At 38.0% G+C, this 22130-nt stretch overlaps 1 protein-coding gene across 4 annotated transcripts in view; it reads right to left on the bottom strand.

The window, feature by feature from the left end:
• Positions 1-22130, bottom strand: part of LOC118744327 (pneumococcal serine-rich repeat protein) — a 211003-nt gene that overhangs the window by 165352 nt on the left and 23521 nt on the right. For 3 of the 4 annotated variants that reach the window (XM_036477246.1, XM_036477247.1, XM_036477245.1), the window contains exon 2: positions 12358-12475. The exons of the other annotated variant lie outside the window; for it this stretch is intronic. The gene's annotated coding sequence lies outside the window, so the exon portion shown is untranslated. The remainder of the gene's footprint in view (positions 1-12357; positions 12476-22130) is intronic. 4 annotated transcript variants of the gene reach the window in all.

The following is a 22130-nucleotide window of genomic DNA, read 5'->3' on the forward strand; positions in this document are numbered from 1 at the left end:
TCGCATTTTCTTCCTTTACTGTCATTTACATGCACATCGAAGACACTGGCAAACGCTGCATTTAATTCATTTTTATTATGCCGCAAACGTGCAACACAATTAATAAAATTCTCTACTTTATTGCTGTTCCAAACGCAATGGCGAATGGTCTTGCCTCATCTGAGAATATGTCGATATGAACATACCGCTGCAGCCGCATGAAAAGGCGTGAAATTTAACTGTGAAGCATGTACATATTTGCAACCGCTTATGGCAAGTGCAGCAGTGCAGCAGTGCAACATGCGAGGCTGAAGGAGAAGCAGTGATCGAGGCTGTGCCGGCTACGGTGACGCTGCGATCGTCTCAGCCGATCGTCAGTTGGCCGGCCGATCAATGGACAACTTTTCAATAATAATTGCCATTTGTGGAATGTGGCACAAAGCACAAAGCACACTCACAAGTGCTCATAATCATTATTGCATAAATTATGAGTTGTTAGCGTTCAGCGATCGAGCGTTCGAGCATAAATGAGTAGATGCATATGTGTTTGCCAGGGTATGTGTAAGTAGTTATCATGATCACCCGTACGCACGGCTTGACGTTGGTTTAAGCGACTGCTGGATTCAAAAACTTTGTCTCCCTTTTTCGGTCTGCTTTTGCCTACCCCTGGCTGATAAGCATTTGTAATGTTTTGCTGGCGTTTAATTGCTATATTTCCCGAAGAATTTAATGAGCTTCATCAACACGCACCAAAGTAATAGAACTATGCGACTACCCTGCAGAAAATCAGACGGGCACGATATTAACTAAAGATCCTCGTGTTTGGTGGCGGGCAAATGCTCAAAAGACTTCATTGTATGAGCACTTCGCGAGTTTATTTGATCTTGTAAGAGAGCAGGCTTAGATCGTTACTCGAACTAGGCCACAAGGCCTTCAGGCTTCATTCCGCCTTTAGGTGAAATTTGCTTGCAAATCAAATAATCTCAGGGAACCAAGTGTCCTTCTCATTTTAAGGGGCTGTTGTGAATGTTTTGGAATCTATGGATCTGGCACAGAAATTTTTGCTCACGGTATTTATGGCGGTATTATTATGAAACAGAATTGTCTTTGAAAAAAACTCCTTTACTAGACTCACCATAATTACAATCCTTAACTTCTTCTCAACAACTAGTTCGCAGTTAGGGACCACGTGTGTAGTTTGGCACTACTTTCCTTAGCCAAACGATCTTTATGTAATTTCGGACAGTGCACACTACTGTAATGTGCGCAGCATTAGAATCCATGTGAAAGTGCTAAAATGGGTGAGAGAAAATTGCTATTGTCATTAAACTAATATTTAAGAAGAATTTTGAACTGATCGCAAGATATTTTCATGAGTTCATTGATACTTGGTTTCTCGATTGCTAAACTATGTATACACTGGAGCAATTGGCATAGCAGATTTTAAGTCGCGACATTCAAAATATGTAGCATCACTTAACTCCTCTTTGGTATCAACTTTTCTTTATGGTTAACAATATCTTTGACAATGTATTTATTTCTATGGGTTATCGATAGGCAAAACACCTGTTTTTATCGTTATAGTTATCGAAATTTGTTTGTACTATCGTTATATTTATCGATAAAAATCATATTTTTCTAGTATTTATCGATATTTTTCCCAATATATTTAGTTTTCTACTTCTGTTTGTATCGTTATCAGTATATAGCTTTTGTGCTCGTCGCATTTATCGATATATTTCTCCATGCAGCTACTGTATTTGTTTTGTCGATGTATTTTATATCAAGAATGCCTTCCTTTTTGTCATATTTATCGATGTCCTTCCCAATACATCTGTTTACATTGTTATTATTATATAACTTTTTCGCTTTATCGATATATGTATTTATCGATAGGACCATTACCTAAATTTCGTCACATTTACCGATACCGAATTATATTTTTGTTATCGATATATTTATCGTTAGGAATATTATTCCGTCCTAGCCTCATTTATCGATATCTGCCCAATGTAGCTGAATACATCAGTTCGCATAGTTATCGTTATCGATATATTTATCGATAAAAATATTATTTTCGTCACATTTTTCGAAATCTTTAACACCATATGTAGCTATCTAACCAAATCTGTTATTTATCGCTATCAATATCCAACTCCTTTCGTAGTATCGATAGGTATATGTATTTATCGATTGGAATATTATTTTCATCCCAGTTATCGATATCTTTTCCAGTATTGCTATCTACATCTGTACTATCGATATTTTTACCGTTACCAGTATTATCCGCTATCGGCATCGTTAACAGGACCAATTGAGAACAAAACACTAATTCCATGGCTAATACGGTAACTCAAGGCCACACGAAGCAATGTGACCAATTAAATCTGATCCGCATAGACGAATTCACAAACAAATTTGCTGGACAGATTCAAACAGAAAACTTCATAAAATTAAGATTGCAGAGTCGTAAAGAAGCATATGAATTAATATATGTATGTACATATGTACGTACATAAATGATTAATGATAATAAAACAAAATGGCCGCATGCGCAATTAAACTCTAATTGGCTGCACACGCAGAGCATTTCAAGTGCGCAATTAAGATAAATTAAAATTATGTGGATGTATGTATAAAATTAAAAAATTTTATTTGCATAAGTATTGGTGCGTTTCATTTTTCATCCCCTCCACTGCCTGTTGCTATTGCAGCTGCTGCTGCTGCCATTACCAGTTGACGCCACTGTTATTATTATTATGATCATAATTGTCAATAATTAAATCTGTCAAACTTAAATGGCAGTCAATTGAGGTGACACGAAACTAGAAAAACAACAAAAGTAAGTAATATCAAAGCATTAATATACATAACGTAATAAGTAAACGAAAACAGCAACACTAATGCAACGTTGTCGCTTATAGCCGCACTCTGCACGGCTCTGCGCCGCATACGCACTCACCACCTTATAGTCAGCCGCCTCAGCAAACGCACTCCCAGCCGTTGCCATCGATCGCATATTGGCTTATCGCACAGCAAATTAATTGTGCGCATGCGCAAGCACACGCACATACTAAGTGAGCGCAAATTATGCTGCATGTTTCATATTTCTTTGTTTTTTATTGCTCTTGTGAATTAAAATTAATAATTTTGCAGCGTCTTTGATTGAGTATGCGCGCTGGCTGACTGGCTACGCTGCGACGCACGACTTTGCCTTGCGTCTCAATTTTTTTTTTGTTTATTTATTTATATTTTGATTTTTTTGTGTACTCGATTGTTGCTTGGCATCATTTTGGTGGCGTCAATGCGCTAACTGCCGATGGCAATTATTGTGCAAACAACAATAACAACAACAAAATAACACATTAATAAAAATATATTTATGTTTAACAAAATGGCGCAACAACAACAACAACAACAGCTTCAGAGAGTAAATGCATATGTACTTCCCTACATATGTATCTACATACCCAACAAACACTGGGAAAAATTTTTCTAACGTTTGAGAAAATCTTATTTCTCAATTTTATTTACCTACAGCATTCTTTATAATTTGAAGCTAAATATTTTCTCAAGCATTTTTTATTGGGTTGAGAAACAGTTGAGGAAGCATTTTTTAGCACTTCGTTCCGTCAAGAAAGAAATAGGTTGCTTGCTGCATTGATAGGGGCTATTACTTTGCCTCTTTAAAATGAAATAAAATTTTTATGTTAAAAATAATTTTTTTTTGTTTATTTATTTATGCTATGTTCAATATTAAGTAAGTCTTTTAGTTTGAGAACGTTATCAATGGTTATTTGAGATGCATTTGAGAGCTAACGTTTGAGATTTAACAAAAAGGTTTATTAGGTATGTAGTACATACTTATCTACATTAGAGTGGTCCAATTTTTGTATGGGGGGAAAAAAATCATCCTAGAAAACGAGGCTCCCCCTTAGGTTTTTCCTTTTGATATTTGTAATATCTATACCAACTTGCAGTTCAGTAAAAATTTTCGGACCACACTAATGTACATACATTTATGTATATATGTATGTCTGGATGTGGTGGTAAATTAATGTGCGTTCATTAATTGGCAAGTCAAGAAATCTGTTTTTTTTTATGAAACCAGGGGCGGTAACTCTCTATGTATTGGCAAAAATTATTTACTTTAGAAAGTTTATATTACATATGTATATGAAAAGGGTTGACAATGGAGCCTATTCATTTATTGAACCGATTTCGCTCTTATGTTAGTCCTTCCTTGCCGAACCAAAAAATTTAAAACGTGAAAAAATTAATCATTTTCATTATAAATTTAAAACTTAAGTATGTGTGCATGTAGGTATGTAAATATCTTCCGAGGAGGTAGCTAAATATTCCTCAAATAAATATATGTATTTAAATACAATGCCTATTGGTCTATACTTTTGACGCCATTAAATAATTCCACGAAATCAATAAATTGAAATTAATTTGATCGAAACACAAATGAACTCCGAACGTTTGCGCGGACAAACGACGCCATCTACCCATTAAATATTATTGTTCGCATTCACGCTGGCCCTCCCCGCCGCTGATTAATTTAGCCCTGATTTTCGAACGCGTCACAAATATTTCCACAATGCGAACAGCAGCGCAATAAATTTGTATAATTTTCTTCAATTATTAACGCTGATGACAATCAACATCATCACTATTAATAACTCTCGACGCAGCGCTCGACATTCAACGACGATCATTAGCAACTGTGGCGATCACCAACTACCCTATGCGAGTGTGGATCGTTAATTTTTGGAGTACACATATTTTTTATGTCTCTTTTTGGACCAATTGATTGGTAAAAACAAAAAAAAATCATTTCCAAGAGTAATCAGTACTCATTTGCGTTGATTTGAGTGTCGTCAGGGTAATTATTTTTGTATTGTTTCTTCATTATGGCCACTCAATTTATTGATTGTGTTGTTGTGGTTTTTTATGTGATTGAATGACTTTTTGTTGATAGTGTGTGTGAATTTGCTTCCAATTCGAATTTTTGTACCATCACATTCAACTGTGATTGTGCTCAGTGATCCCTTTTATGATTTTGTTAATTTATTTTGTAAATATAAATCTGTTTAGGTATATGATGCTAATATTTTCTACAATGAGCTGTAATTTGAGTCTCATTTGAATTTTTTATTTGCTCGTTTGCTCGTTGCATTTGCATCGCTGCTCGTGGCTGCGGACGTTTGGTTTCTTTCATTAGTTCAATAATATCGCAATTGAGTACGAAGTTCAATGAAAAGATATTTAACCTTTTAATGAGTCGTTCGCAATGAGGCAAATAAACTAGTTGCAAATGAATAAAAATATATATAATAGGTACAGTTCTGTTCGAAAATTGATTTTGCCATACTATAGGGAAATAAGATCGTTCTGTGGAAAACTATGAAATAAAAATTCATATTCAGTCATGTTTTTGTTTCAAACGAGGAGTTTGGTTCTCTAACGAAGTCATGATGCACCAGGATTAAAAATCCATACAGCTTTTGAGAAGTTCACTTGTACACAAATAAACTAAGCAATCATGCAATAAAGCGTAAGTTGAATTTACTATTGCATTAGGGCGGCTCGATTTGTATGGGAGACTTTTTCGACTACGCGCGTATAGCACAGAAGGATTCTGGGTGTAATTCTAAGTAAATTTGCCGAAGAAAACATGGGTCCAAAATCAATTTGGAGTTTGCCAAATTGCGAAAATAGTAAAAAAAAAACTGGCCCGTCCTACTACTGCATACTTCTAGACACACTATTTGAAACGCGAAGCTCTTTGGCGAAAGCCACGACATGCGCGATTGCAAGATCCTTCTGGCCGAGGGTGGGTAGGAGGCGGCCGAGATCACTCTCCACACTTACAAAGCCGCACCTCTCACTCTTAGTGAGAGTTTTACCTAATCACTTTCCAATCGGTATTAGGCTCTCATATCCCTGGACCGTTGAGAATAGCCAATTTCGTAATTACATAAACTGCTGGAGGCGTTCTATCGATTAAGTATTGGCTGCCGTTCTGAATGTGGTATCACAAGGGACAACCTTCTAATTGTCTACCTGAGTCCCTAACATCTTGGACTGCCACACAACCTGACCTAACCTATCATTACCTTATAAGCAATACTACTCCTGTCAATATCCATCTAATCCTAACAGCGTGTTTGGCTTGATTTTATAGTCGATATTCTTTTCTATCGCTCCCAGTGAAAATCGATTACTTAATTCAGTGTTTTCGCAAAGAGCTTTTCCGACGAAACCCGGCATTATGTATATGATCATAGCGCTCGATAGCCTGCACCAGGAGTTTTTGTTAAGGGTTTCTGCTTTAGGTCTGGTACTTATAATAAAAATTATTCACCTTGTATGCCAACAAAAAAAAAAAACACTAATATCCGAAAAATTCGCATATCGTGTGGCATGCAACCGCTCAACTAATCAACCAATCAACATTTGACAACAACAATTTGCTGCATAAATCAAAAAACTTTCAAATGCAATTAGCATAAAATCATTTCAAATTTTTCTTAGTGAACTCTAACGCGCACAAAATGCTTGTCGCTGACATTAAAATGCCATAAAATAGCGCATTTTGTATGAAATTAAATTAAAAAAAAAAAACCAAAAATAGTTTATTTACTCTGCAGCCATCGATTTGCTGCAGTAGTGCTGTTGCAAGTGCTTGCAGCAAGTTCAGTTTGTTGGGTGCGTAGCAGCTAGCGGCTAGAGCCTGCCGGCTTATCTGGCGTTTTATCGGTCGCTCGGCCTGTGGGCCGTCACCGCCTGCTGCGTACAATCGACAACAACATGTAATAATGATCGTGACAGATTGTGGCAGCGCATTCGAGAGATCGTAGCTGTGATCGCCAGCCAGTCAGCCAGCCAGCTAGTCAGCCACGCAGGCCAAGCCACGACGCAACATAATGTGGCACATAAATTATATGTAGCACGATCGAATAGTACGTTAATGTATGCGTGTACATATGAATGAACCAAGAGTAGATACGCGCATAACAATAAAAGCACACATATGTTGAACGCAATTTTGAACGCACCAAATTTGTGCATTTTTCGCTCATTTGAAAACTAATAAATTTATGCAGACGGGGAGGATAGTGTTGGTATCCGCAACTAGCTGATTTAATGAGGCAAACACAGGGTGATGGCGGATTGATTTTGCCTTGTGAGATGAATTGGATTTCACATATTGTGCGGGTATGATCTATTGTGGAGTTTAGAAATGATTAAATTACGAAAAACTGGGAGTTTCGTGAATGGAATTCCAGAAGTCGCTACACAAAGTTTTCGACCTCAAAATTTTTAAATATCCAGCGGGTGTGCCTAAAAACATGCAAAGCCGAAAAGCTGTTGTTTAAAATCGTAAATTTTATGATTATCTGGAGATATTACATGTTTTTAGGAATAAATATTAAGCCTAGCAACGCATGGAACGGCAAAAATGTATCTAAATTTTCACTAAATAAAAAACAGGGGTTCCTAAAATTATGCAACATGAAAAGGGAAGAGATGCAATGTGAGATTAGCCAATTCTGACGGTATGAAGAGCAAAAAATATGGCTTTGCTTATTTCATTGAAACCTTGGTTTCTATCTTAGAAATTGTGGCAACAAAAATTTGGCTTAGTGATATTATAAATCCTGCAGTTAAATTTATCAAGACGGATGTGATTCCGCTACAAAGCCTTCAAAAGGGAGGGAGAGAGGCTCACGATTAGAGACATGACAGCAGTAGTCATAATGGTGATGACGGTGAATGCGAGCAGCGGTGACGGTGTCGCTATGGGTGGAGAATTAAAAGCTCTCATAGCTAACTGGCCGGTAGTTTGGGACAATGGTCAGACTACTCAAGAGAGCCGGTAGATGAACAGGTGGATAGTGTGGTGGTGGCCCCGGTGCGGTAGATGCAGTTCGCTTAGCTGCACACTCCAATAGTGCTTAGGTTCTGGAACGTGATGGGTCGCGCACAAAGCAGCATCACAATTGCTGCAACCTCTTCTGATGAGCACTATAACGTGAAGGGTTAATAACTGGTTGCAAAGGGTTAAGAAGTTTGCTCCTACGAAATCGTATAGAAAATAGAAACTTCTCAATTTAGCTTAGATGTAACTTATAAAAGATAGAAATGCTATCCATTTTCACCGCGAATGCTCGTTGGTTAAAAAAGTTACGACAGCAATAACTAAAAGTTTGGCGAATTTACATACGTTCCTTTCCGACACATGCCTATGCAAGCCTCAATGATTTTAAATATACTGGACACTAAGGCTTGAAATTTAATGGCTCCTTAGAATAAGATTAATCCAATACATGTTTTTTTTAACAAAGACAACAAAAGGGTTGCAACTGATTCCGCCAATTTTTCAGAACTGTTTGTTTCTTCTTCTTCTTTGACGTAGAATACGATATGAAGGCTATGCTGAAATGTTGTAGCTGTAATTTTTAGAGCTTTACGAAAACGCTTATTGCACCAGACTCAGTCTGGGGACTATTTCGGGATTTTAGAGATTTTCGGAACTCTCGGGACTTATCGATATAATAACCGATATTTTATCGGTTTTGTTATCGATATTTTTTATCGATTTTGTTATCGCAAATTTTATCGATATAGTAATTGATTTTGCTATCGATATTTTGGGAACTTATCGATATAATAAACGATATTTTCTATCGATTTTGTTATCGATATTTTAATCGATTCACGATTTTTTATAAATTTTGTAATCGATTTTGTTTTATATCGAAATTTTTATCGATTTTGCTATCGATGTTATTATCGATTTTGATGTCGTTATTTTCATAGATTTTTTTATCGATGTTTTTATCGATTTTGTTATCGAGTTTGCTATCGAAATATTTATTGCTTTTGTTATCGATATTTTTTTCTTAGTGTGTGCTTTCGATTTTGACTTGGATGTGCTCGTTATCATACCACGTATTCTACGTTTAAATTTAGCGGCTATGTCTCCGATACAGCCCGCAGAACAAGACGAAGGCACTGGACTGTTTCTTTTTTTATTTACTTGAATATGTCTTAAATTTTTTTACGCATAGATTTTAAAAGCGATTTTAAAATCTACATACATACATATGTTTATATAATTAATGTTTGCCAACAAAATTATAGTCATTAATAATGTAAACTGCTGCGTAAATTCTGATTAAAAACTCAATGAACTTAATATTTAATTTCTATAATTAAAAGCCTATTCAAGATTTCGCCACAAAATTTCAGCCGGCATGAGATAAGCAAATTCTACGAATGCAGGTGCAAAAGTATAGTAGTGCAGCCACAATCACACATCTACACTGCCATTCACGCACACACACGCATGCACGTACATACATATGCACAAACTCTCGAGAGCAACGCCTTGGCGCATAATGTCACTTCAACTTGTGGCCGTTTGGCGTTGCATGCAAATTGCGCTAAATTAATTGTTGCGTGATTATTTGTTGTATATTTTCGTATAGTCAGCAAAAACAAAAACAACACGAAGCTAGCGCGACTGGCATACGCACTTATGTACATACTTTGTTGCTTGACTTTTTTGCTACTTTATGCATTTGATTTTGCATTTGACTTTTCGCCTCAGAAATTGTTGTTGTAAATTAAATCGCACTACAATGTAATTAGTTTTTTTGTTGTTGCGTGCTTGAGGCGCATATTTGCCGCTATTAATTAGTCGCTTTGGATTTTTGCTTCAATTATGTTTTTCCATGAAAACGTGCGCTGTAATGAGGCCAATAGCAGCGGCGTAATGGCAAAGGAATTCGTTGTTGTTTTTTCTTTACAATTTTGATAGAGTCCTCCGTAATTTGCTAGTTTTTATTTATTAGAGAATAATATTTTTATCCGCTGGCAAATGCTTCAACTTCAAATACGAGCAACTTTAAGAATTATATCTACTCAAAATACTTACTTGTTTCCACTACATCGTCTCAATCCTGCCTGGCATTATTTGCATACAATTTACCCGAACATAAACTGCCAATAATAATAATGAGCAGCTATGAAATTGATCTAATATCTAGTCATAAATAAGGCAATCATAAATATTGTAGTATGTACCTGTGTAATGTGTAAATAAAGATGTGTGCGTATGTGATTAGGTACATATATGCAGGTAATTTTGTGAAATAATGGCAATTGGCGCAAACCAATTACAAGATAACCAATTTTCAAATAACATCGAAATAAGTAAGACACCAACAAATTACGTACTTGCATGCGCTTACGTATCACTCTTAATACATACATACATAAGCAGTCATTTGTCTATGTGTTATGTAATTTAGACCGATTGAAGCCATGCCATTGATTGGTTTCTAATTTTGTAGTCAATTTCCATGAATTCATACATAAATAGGTATAAGCTACTCTGCAGTGAAAAGCTAAACCAGTTAGAAAAAAAATACTAGTTCATTAGCTAGTATGTGTCTACCAGTCCGACAATTTCGCAGAGCTTAAGCATTCAGCGACATCTGCCTTTGAATTGCCAAAGGTAAAAATAAAACCCAATTAATTGCTTTTCTTACCAATGTGAAGACTGTTGGTTCTGGTTAGGATTTTTAAAACTAAATCCATGTAAGTAAGGAGTATAAGTAAATATAATAATTTCAATTTAAATATAAATAACAAATTTGAAAATCGTATTGCATTGCAAAAAAACATACACATGGGAAGAAATGCTTGTGTCATAAACAGAAATAAATTTAAAAAAATATATATTTTTATTTTTAATCAAATTTAAACATTACAATAAAAAGCCCAAATAAAAAAAAAAGTTTATAAAAAACAAAAAATAAAAATAAAAAATAAAATTCCTGCGCCATGTTAAAAATACCAGTCGCTAACATTGAAAAATGATAGAACGTGAATTAGTTAGCCTGAAACGTAAACTGGTAAAATTCTAGTTTACAACTAGTAGCTTTCCTTGCAGGGTATGTATGTGTTCTTAGTAAGTATAAGTAGGTGTTCATGTGCCATAGTTAAATTTATAAATAAACAAAACAAAGGCTTGCAAATGAAGCCAAAAGATAAGCCAAACGGCGTTTATTTCTTGCAAGAACAGCTGCAGCAGGATAAGAGACACTTGTCAGGAAGCAGCAGTAGCATTACAAGTAGTGGTGTTGCCACAGAACGTCGCTCGTAAGGTTGCACCAATAGCGTTTCATTTATCTGATTTCGTATTAAAATACGAGTAGTTAGTTAAAATAACTGAAGGCAAACGCGTGAAGAAAAAATCACAAAAAAATTATAAACACTCGTATTTGTAGTGAAATATTCAAACATTGTAACGATGAAGATAAGCAAATGCTTCGAAAAGCAGGAAACTATCAAATGGTGGTAAGCGGCTTTCGCAACAGCTAACTGTTCACTTTACGAGTAGAAGTGATGGACAATATTCCGAGGTTACACAAGCTATGATCGAAGCACTTAAGCCGGCTGTGACTAAATCAAAATATGTACCTTCAATAAAGCCAAAGATACATCTACAATCTACATACCTACAACTGGGCAGCTTATGTGGCACAGTACTTTTTCGTTAAGCAATGAAGCAAACTAAATAGTCCACGAGAAAAGGATCTGAGATGGATTTTTCTGAATCAAATGCAGTAAAAACACAATACTGGACTCTACGCCATAGCTCAGAGCGCATTCCAAACAACTCATCCCAGTTTGAAATTTTAAATTAGCAACCTCTGCTAGTCCAATCAAAAGCACATGCAACAAACTAATAGGACATGCAGCGAACACAGCGAATTTTCTCGAAATTTTGAAAATAAAATCGAGCGAGCTATTTTTCCATTCCAATGGCAGGGATTGATGGGTCGGGCATGATTAGACGGGGATATACACAATGGAAGCCCAATAACTTTGAAAGAACTGAGTATTATAGGAATAACTCATCTTCATACAACTTAGTCTGCTTTATGAATCAGAGAAAATCTTTACTAAAACCGCTAGAATTAACTATTATAGTATTCTATTCTCATTATAAATTTCTGTATATTTTCTGTGAAAGTACGAGCATTTTCCAGGGCAGCTTAGCTGTCTGTATTGCAAAAAAAAAACCCTCCCATTGAAAATCCGACATCATAATAAGTACCCAGTGTATGAGGGTATCTTGCACACTCCATCACGAAAAAAATGTTCATCCAAATCTACCAGAAGTGATTTCTGCTCTCGGCAAAGTTCTTTAAAATATCTAATGGCTAAACAAATTTACGTTTTATCGCAAAATAAAGGCAACATCCCTTCTTCTGTCACAGTTCGTATAAAAAAATCGTTTATCAACAGTCTTACACAAACCACACAAATAACATTAACAATAACAATAATACTCACCTTTAATTTCGTCCAGATTTTCCAAACAAATCGGGTTGGCTTTATGCAATTAGTTTATAAAGAATCATAAGCTCGAATTCGAATACTCTCTTGACTTTAACTTGCCAGCCGAAAACACCTGAAAAAAAAATACAAAAACTTAATTTAAAAAAACATAAAAATTTCCATACAACTGCTAATGCTTATCATTCAGAACCACTTTCTCACATCAAAACATTCATCGACATGTACCCACTTTCCAAGCTCATTACATTACAACCACAATTTTTCCAAATATACACTTCGGAAGTTCACCAACGCTTACACTATATTTTACACAAGTTAACAGGGCAGCAGAAAAATCTGCCAGAGTCGACATGATTTCAAGCACAACTAAGCTCAGCAGCATAAAAATAAATTCAAAAGCAAAAGCTAAAAACATCACAGCTCAGAGGTGGTGATTCACTACACTTCAAGCGTAATAAGGCTATTAGGAAGATAAACAGAGCCAAGTGGCTACATACATACATACGTAAAACGCCCCCACCGAGTGTAAGCTCTTTTTTTATTATTACTACAAAAACTTTAAATCGCCACAATTTATAAAAATACATTCTTTCGAAAAGAAATAAAAATACAAGCAACTACTTACCAGCTTCTACAACAAACAAACAATGCAGCAAAGTGAAAGAAATGCTCAGCATAGCTGACAAAGGGCCAAGCCAGCAGGGCAAGTAGCAACCTGTTGCCGGATTTATAGTAGACAACAACAAAATCACAGACCCACAATTTACAAACAACAAAAAATCCAACAGCAATAAAGCGCCATGGGAGAGAAGTAATGGAGCAGCGCAAAAATCACAGCAGCACGTCAACAGTTGCCAAAATGCTCGCACTTTACGAGCAAACGAGCAAATCGTCCAGTACAGCACAGCACACACACAGCACGCCACTGTTGCCAGTGCAGGCTTTACGAGCACAATTTTATACCCGCCGCCGCCCTGCCTACGCAGCACAGCGGACGATGAGCGACACTGAGCTTTATTTTATCTTTACGAACCTCCCAAGTGGTAAATAAAAAGGAATTTTATATAAGTAAGTAAAAAAAATCAAACGTACAAACTTAGCAGAGCAGGCGTGATGGAAGGGGAGCGGAGGGGTCGATTTGTTGCTGCCTGAGAGTAACAACAAAGAAATGAATGAAGAAAAGCGAAATGTTGGTGGCGTTATTGGGAGGACAGACCAAATAAAAAGAAGCAGCATTAGAAAAGCGAGCAGAAAAAGAGAGCAAGCAAATGAGTGGGGCGGCTAAAAGGGAGAGGGAGAGTGTGTGTGTGTGCAAAAGGGAAATTCTGTACGGGTGGGGTCATGTGGCAGTTTGTGAGAAAAATATCAAAACTTTTCACATTTTACACACAAAACCTCAACAAACACAGCGCACTGGCTTGCACCACACACACAACTCTGTACATAAGCGCCAGTGCTCACTTTTACTTTGGAGTCAACTCCACACGGCACCATACATACATACACACTTAAGCTTAACCTTACAGCTACTCCAACAGCAGTTTAGTGTTCATACTAACAGCACTTCCGACTCGAGCTCCTCTTCGCTGCCTACCTTTCGTGTTTGTGCATTTATGCACTTGTTTGTTAGGCAGTGAGTGAGTGAGTGAGTGGCGCTTCAAAGTGTCTGGCAAGTGTCTACGATTTTCTTCTTTGTGGGTAATTCCACCACCCTCACCACAGAGACGTTATGCCGCCGCTGCCACAGCTAACCTGGTGCCGGCCTAACATTTCCACACTTGACTTGCTTGTTGGGGCTTCCCTGGAGAACGTGCATGTGTGCATGTGCACAGTTATGTGTGCCTGTGTCTTGGCTACAAAAGGAAATTTTTTCTTTGTTATTTTTGCTTTTGCTGGCACTATTCAAAGGTGGCGCCGGTATTTCATTTGAGGTCGTGCCTGGCGTGTGCCACTTTGTATTACAGTTTTTGCGGCATTCAAGGAACTGGCCGTGGTAAAAGTGCGCGAGGCACAGAGTGTGGAGTAGCGTAAAGTTTTAGTGACTTATTTTACAAGATTTTGTCAAAACTACTACTAGTATTCGAGATATAGATCAAAAGAAATCCCAAAGGGGCAAACAATCATACAAAAACCTTGTTCTTCGATTTTGACCGAGCTGAATACACTACAGTCCCTCTACACCTGTTCCTTCCAACCCAAAGCATCCATACGTTCCTATCCGCTGCAATGTCTCTATGTCACTGATGGGAGCTCTTTTAAGCTTTCTATACATTAAGTATAGGCGCGTGCTGAGTAAAAGCTCTCTCTGCCCATCGCTGGTCCATGTCATTGTAAAGCGCAAGCTCATTCATCACATCGCTAGTTATTCTCCGGTTCACGCCGCTAAAAATGCGTAAAAGCTCGCGTGCGTCATCTAGCGTACCTCAGATGCCATCGTCCACCCATTGGCGCCATATATGATAAGAGATGATGAGGGACATATAAATGTTATTTTCGTTTGTCAAGAGATAACTTTACTGCTCAATTGCCTGACCAGTCTATAGGATTACCAATCAGCAAGAGGGATTTTTCATTGGGTCGCGCGGCAGACATTGTTATTCGTGCAAATGCTGGTTCCCAGATAGGCAAAGCCCCTAAGGAGTCGCCGTGTGTGAAACCTCGGTTAATACTAAACGGCTCGGAGAGGTTCCTCCCAATTCTGACGAAGGTCCAACCAATTTGTTGACGGCGGGCTTGTACCAGATCGCAAGGTAGCCCTTTAGGTAGCGTATTTATTCCCTTTTGTGGCTTTACCTTCCGCATGCGGTGATATCGACGTAACTCTCCCGATTCTTGTACATGAGCTTTAAACAGTTAGTAGAGGATTATCTGTACAGGCTGATTATTTCTAAATTTATATGGACGGAAAATTATCTACAAAAAGAATTTCACATTGGAAATACAAGCTTCAGTATGTCTAGTGACTACTGTCCACCCGATTTCACTGTCCCACTGATTTCAAAACATATGGTGGCTGCTGATGACCTCAAGGCCGCGAACGTAAGCATACTTAAGCCTCAATTGCCACTCACAAGTGCGGTAGGAAAACTTATTTAAAGTCGATTACGTTTGCATACAAATTTTATAGTCGCTCATCATACGCAAGAAAACCGGCTGTAGCCTTCCAATGTCACCTTAACTCACACACTTTCAAGAACTTTTTGACTTGATATGCACTTCCTTTCTTATTCGTTTCCCCCCACACACGCACAGTGGCTGTCGTCTGAAAAATCACAGCAATAGCAACTACTACCAAAGCATTTAACTCTAACCGCATAAGCCAAGAGCAACAAGTCGTCGCATTCGAGCTGCTATGTTTGAGGAAGAGGGCTAAGGAGTCACAGGAACAAAATGTTGGCAAACTTCGCTGCTGGTTGCTGTTTGATTTTTATTGCAGCTGTTCTCTGCCACTTCTGCTGGCGATAATGACGACGAAGAAGGCGTTGATGGCCAAGATGATGCCGCCTTTTCCGTTTATTTTTTTTTTTTGGCGACGATGTCGTTGGTAGCACCAAAAACAACAACAGCTGGCAACAGTTGTCCAAGTTGAGATGAAATAAAAAGCGATGCGATGCGCGAAACTGAAAACTACATCCGCTGCAAAGCCAAGAAAGGGACTGTGATGAATGTGGGGAAACAGCAGGAGTAGAAAAGGAAGTGCGCATAAGAAGCAGAAAAAGTACAAGTTGATGCAGAAGCAGAAGCAGAAGCTTTGCGCGCGTTGCATGCAGCCAACCAACACGGATGGCGAAACGTCTTCGATGCGCCAAGTCACACTCAGTTGGCGCGCCAAGTAGCGGCTGTTTTGACGATGTTCGTTGTTGCTGTTGTTTTTATTGTCGCCGCTGTCGCTACTACTGTTGACGAGTTGTTCAACGACGTTATTATCGCGGCGCGGGTGGCGACGCGGCGTGACGCTGTGCACGTTTTACGTTTTATGACCGCGTGTCGGATATGCCGGCACATTTTTGCTCTGCTCTTTTTGCTCTTTCTTGCTGGCTTTTTTGTGCTTCTTTTCACTTTTTGTTGCGCCCTGCTTTGCCTCTTCAATTTGCTGTGCTGCTGTTACATTGCTGCTGCTTGCAGCGCAGCGCCATATGGGCGCAGTGCATAACAACGCAGCAAACAATCAACGTTAAAGCGCGCATTTGACCAAATGCGCTTAACAGCAACAAAAAGAACAGAAGCAGAAACAAAAAGAACAAAAGCAACAACTGTGACAACAGCAATTCCAACGCCTAACAGCTGCTACTGAAAAGCGCTTCACGCTTAGCTGGTTGGGCACCCCTGCAAGTGAAACTTTGCCGTGCTGTTGCATGTTGTTTTTGCTTTTGTTCATTTTTTGTGTTGTTGTACTTTTGTTGATACAAATCTCACTGGAGTTGACTTGAAAAACAAAGCTCAGCCCCGCTGCGCTTTTTGCCTTTTACGGCTTTCATTCATAAAAATCGACGGCAACAACGAAATGGTAAACGAAGAGCGAAATATGCGAATTTTTACAAGTTTTATACGACTGTGAGTATGTACATACATTTGTATGTATGTAACCATGGCAGCTAAAACACAAATATCAATACTTATGCAGGTAAAAATTTTGTTAAAAGCAGCATAACGAAGCGTGAAAAATCAATCAGAAGTATAATATGTAAGTACTTTTTATTTAGTACTACTTAGTGAGGTGCATATATGTACATATGTCTGTATGTACATCAGGATGCTCCAAAAATAAATGTGGTGGAAAAAAAGTTTAAAATGTTAGACTCTCATCCACTAGGATTTTTCTCAATCGAAAAAACATCCGTATTTTTTTTTTGTAAAAAAAAAAATTATATTTAAAACTACCTCAAAGCCCATGAAGTTTTTCTTTTTTGTATATGGTGAAAAAAAAATTTACATAGAAATGGCATGGTATTCTGCAATACTTTTTGATCGGAAAACTCTGTTTCTCTTCAGAGCAGTTCTAAGTATAATTATTATTATTTTTTAATAAAAGACAGCCGATTATATTTTACTTCCTATAAAAAATCCTAGAGAGCGATAGCTTAATAGTAAAAGTTTTTTTTACCACCCTAATGTAGTACGAAGATAATGGCCACGCCCGAGGTTTGTTAAACGCTATGCTTTTAATTTCAGCTGTGCGTATTGATTGATCTTTATAGAAAGTCAAGGGTCCTATGAGGTTCTGAGATTAGCTCAACTTCTTTTCACTTGATCCAAAATTGATTATAGGGGTATTAGGAAGTAAGGTGGGTAAGAGCCACTATACCCACGACCTTTTATAAAATATCGGTTCCTTCCAACAAATAGACGTTCCGGAAGGCTAAGTCAGTCCATTCGAACCTAGATATTTAAGTTCACTACGTGGTGCTACTACACCAAAGACTAGGCATTGAAGTAGATAAGGTTAAGTTACGATAGGTAGGGTTGCTCCCATGTTAGAAGCACAGATCACGTTTCGGCTGAAAAGCCCATTATTATAAATTGCATCACTGAGTACGCATTAAGTTATATATTTTGTCGGAAATACCTTTCGAATTCATATCTGTTAAAAAGTATTTAGAGTATCTGTTTAAGAATTTGTTTCGCGTCTTGTATAAAGCGAACAGTGTGCTCAAAGCTATTTCTTTCATCCTCGACTCTGCAGCTGCAGATGCAAAACAAAACCGACTTCGATTCTCATATAAAAATTCAAGAGTATTGTTTATTTCTTCTTGCTACCATGATCTGATCTAAACCACCTCTGATACCACCTTTCACTTAAAAAAAGAGTTATAGAAATCGGTGGACGAGGTCCAAAGTTATGCGGTAACATACATAAAAAAAATATTCCGACGAATTGATAAGCTCCTCTTGTTTTGAAGTCGGTTAAAAATCATTAACTTATAGCTCTGATCCAGCCTTACATGAACTTACAGGTTTTTGCACGAACTTGCAGGAAGTGAAAGGAAAAATGATCCCGTACTCAAAACTCCTCCAAGATCTTGTAAATGAGAGCGATTTTTGGAGAGTTGTGTAGAGAATGAAGTTGCAAGATTTTACCCGAACTTTTTCTTTTGGTAAAATCATGAAAAGTGTTATGCGATCACTGGTTGAAGTTTATACAGGAAAAATGCTTTTTCTGTTCCCGTAATTTTTTTTTTGTTACTCACGTTTTACTCTCACTTCAGAGAGTAATTTTGCTGTTTGACATTATTACAGGATTTTACACGAAAAGTATAGGATCAGAGCTTATATTTTATTTTATCGATCAAATTTGATCGTTATTTCCTAATTTTTTTATTTTTTCGATCAAAAATTATAGTTATTGTGGACTTTTATTTCTTCGATTTATTTTAACTTTTCAATACCTTATGATCTCATAAATAAAATCTGAAAATAATAGTTATGGTATTATCGAAAAAAAATAAATCTATAAAATAACAGTAAAATGTGATCGGAAATATATAAATCTAATTTTAACGGTAGAATTATGATTTTTCTTATAAAGATCGTAACCGTCACGGTCCTGGTATTAAACTGTATTTACATACAAAAGGGTAGACGTGTGCCAGCTCATCGACCATACAATTGCCGGGGATGTCCCAGTCTACAGGGACCCATACAACAGTTACAGTACCGTGGTTTCGGTACCCTTATGTGCTGTGCAATTCTAGTTCCGAAGAAATCCACTAAAAATTTAAAATACAAGTAGCATTGTACAATAGATTTGGTTCCAATCTTCTTTAAGCACCAGGTCGAAGACTATAAGAGCAAAAAATTCTGACAGTATACTTGAGAAGCAAAAACACAAATATTTTCCAGATACCAATATTAAATTGAGGATTTAGAGATGCACAAATTTAAAGCACTTCAGCTCAGAATGAAAATTGAGCAAGAGTTATCATTAAGTTAAATGCTTGTCTTCATCGGCTTTGCCCAATTTTTACACAAAAATAAAATCACAATAATTAAAACATTTCAACACGTACTTATTCCATTCAACAGCCGCATCTGCTGGAAAAATCTCATTTCCGCTATTAGTAGGTACGCCCCCGAACATGGACTGCATACGAATTAAGTGCTAAATGAAGAAAATCTAAAGCACTTAATTCACGCCCGGTTGCAGGTGTTGAAAGCCAAAAGAGCCACAGAAAAAACCGCTGAAAGCAAGCAAAGGCATAAAGTTACAAAAAAAAATATTGAAAAGCATGCAGTAAAGATGAGAAAACCCTCATAGAAAGCCCACAAAGTGGCCCACAGCAAAAAAAAAAAAGGTGCTTAAAAAAACCAGTGAAAGAGTGCGAAAAAATGAGATATTAACACACACATACACACTCGCATAAGCATGCATGTTAAACAGCAAGCACACAAACCACACTCGCAATCAACAAGGATACCAACTAACAAACAGGCAGCGTAGCGTGGAAGACAGCACAACCCAGAGTGCAACCAAATGCAAAAACCACAAAAAATTAATGTTGAAGGGACCCTTTTTGTGCGGCTTGTGGGGCAGGCAAGCAAGTAAATACAAGAAAAGGCTAAGGCGGGCGGGCGAGCGTTGCAGTGGAAGGGAGGTACGAGCGAAAGCAGGGTTAAGCAGTGCAATGCAAATCCTTTCCTTTTTCTGTGCAGAGTGTTGAAAAAATGCCAAAAATAATGTTAATTACCCTTTGTAATGTTTGAATTCCTAGCCACCAACGCCACACACACAACAACAACAACAACAACACTGCAAGTAAACCCAAAAAGAAAAAGGACAGCACGGACATGAGCCCGACGAAAGCTTGCAAAGAAGTGGCAAAGAAGCAAGCGGAGTTCGCAGCACAGGCAAATGATTTTTTTTTTAAGCAATTAAAAATTATTATTATAATGTCAACACTCCCTTCATTTGTGAGCTGCTTTCAGGATTTTGTGCGCTCCACCCGCAGCTTGGCTTGTTTTTTTTTAGCGGATAAGCAGTTGTAGCATTAAACGCTTTAGCGTTAAAAAACAGAAATCCGTTGTAGTCGGAAAAGTCAAACAAAAGCCAAAAATTAAAAAATAACAAAACCTTTTTCGCGCAAAATAAAACCAACAACAACGATTAACGTACAATAAATGCGACCAACAAATTCGTTTCACAAACCGCGAAAAAATTTGCTAAGTTCAAGCGTGAAAAGGGCAAGATTTGTGCAAGAAATCCACGTCGTGCTCGTGGCATGTAGAGCACGCTTGACCTGTCGCCGCCAGAGCATTGCATATGCGGCAAGTTTTTGGCCGGTGTTGCTATAATGCCGTCGGCATTTCTTTCACTCACACTCAATCTCTGCTCACTCCCTGCGCGCGCCGCGCATACCTAATACACTTCAATCAACTTTTATTTTGACAAATTTATAAGCTGCACCCTACCACTTTGCGTTTGGGGGTAGTTTGGGGGCAGTTGCCACATTCTTATTTACTTCGTACATCTCTGACGCTGTTGGTGGTTGCCCACACATTGCCTTGGCTGGCAGGGGTTGCTTAATACCTTTGTATTCTTCCGCCCTTAACGCGTGCCACTACCAGGCGTTTAGAAGTGTCATGTAGCACGTTTTTACGGTATTTTAAGGCTTTTATGCTGTTTAGTGTTATACTTTTCTATTGTTGGAGCGCCATGGCTGATGGAAGGGCGTTTGCTTTGGTTTTTCTTTGTGGGTTAACAATTCACACATTGTAGCAAATATTTTATTCCCTTCCCGACACGTGAAATTGTTCGGTGGGAAGAAAGAGGGGAAAGATTCTCTTCTGTGCCAACTGATGCCAATTGGAAATGTTATGTGAAGAAAGGTCCTTCTCCACCCGGTATTTCCAACACAGAGTAGGCCTTGCTATTCCTCTGTAACCAGTATTGCGACCCGCGTTGAATACTTTCAGATCTGGAGCGTTTCCGTCTATTCTGTCTATACATTTCATCGTTAAATCGTCTACGGTATTCGCCATGGTCACAAGTAAAGGCAAAATTGTTCTCTTGAAAACTCTCGTATTATCTTCTCTAAAGCAATCACACGAAAGGGGGTCACCTTGTCTGAAAGCTCGTTTGGTATCAAACGGCTCGGAGAAGTTCTTTCCAGTTCTGACGAGGCTGGTGGTAATGCTCAACATCATTTTGCACGGCCATATTTGTTTCGCGGGGATACCAAATTCAGACATCGCGGCATCAAGATAACTTCTTTTCGTGCGGGGTTAAAATCGACAAATGGATGGTGTGTGTCGATCTTCTTCTCGCGGGTCTTTTTCAAGATTTCCAGTATTGTGAATACTAGATCTATGGTGGATTTGCCAGGTCTAAAGCTACACTGATAATGTCCAATCAGTTTGTAGACGGCGAGCTTCAGTCTTTTACACCATACACTCGATAAGACCTTTTGACCGATGCTTATAAGGCTTAACATGCGGTAGTTGGCTCGTATGGCGGGGTCGCCTTTCTTGTGGATTGGGCAGAGCACACTTAAATTCTAGTCGTCAGCTGCTCGCCGCCGTACTTGAATAACTCGACTGGTAGGCCTCAGCTTTGTTGTTTTTCAGCTGCACTATCGCTATTTGTACCTCGTTGTAGTCAGTCGCTGGGACATCGACTCCATAGTCATCGACTGGGGGCACGGGTTCGTCTTCTTCACTACTTTCAGTGCTGCTACCATTCAGTAGGTTGTAAAAGTGTCCCATGATTTAAATACGTTCTGGACATCGGTCACTAGGTCGCCATTGTTGTTCTTACAAGAGTTCGCCCTGGT

The sequence above is a fragment of the Rhagoletis pomonella genome, unplaced genomic scaffold, assembly GCF_013731165.1.
Source record: "Rhagoletis pomonella isolate Grant_MI unplaced genomic scaffold, Rhpom_1.0 Rhpom_scaffold_00008, whole genome shotgun sequence".
NCBI lineage: Eukaryota > Metazoa > Arthropoda > Insecta > Diptera > Tephritidae > Rhagoletis > Rhagoletis pomonella.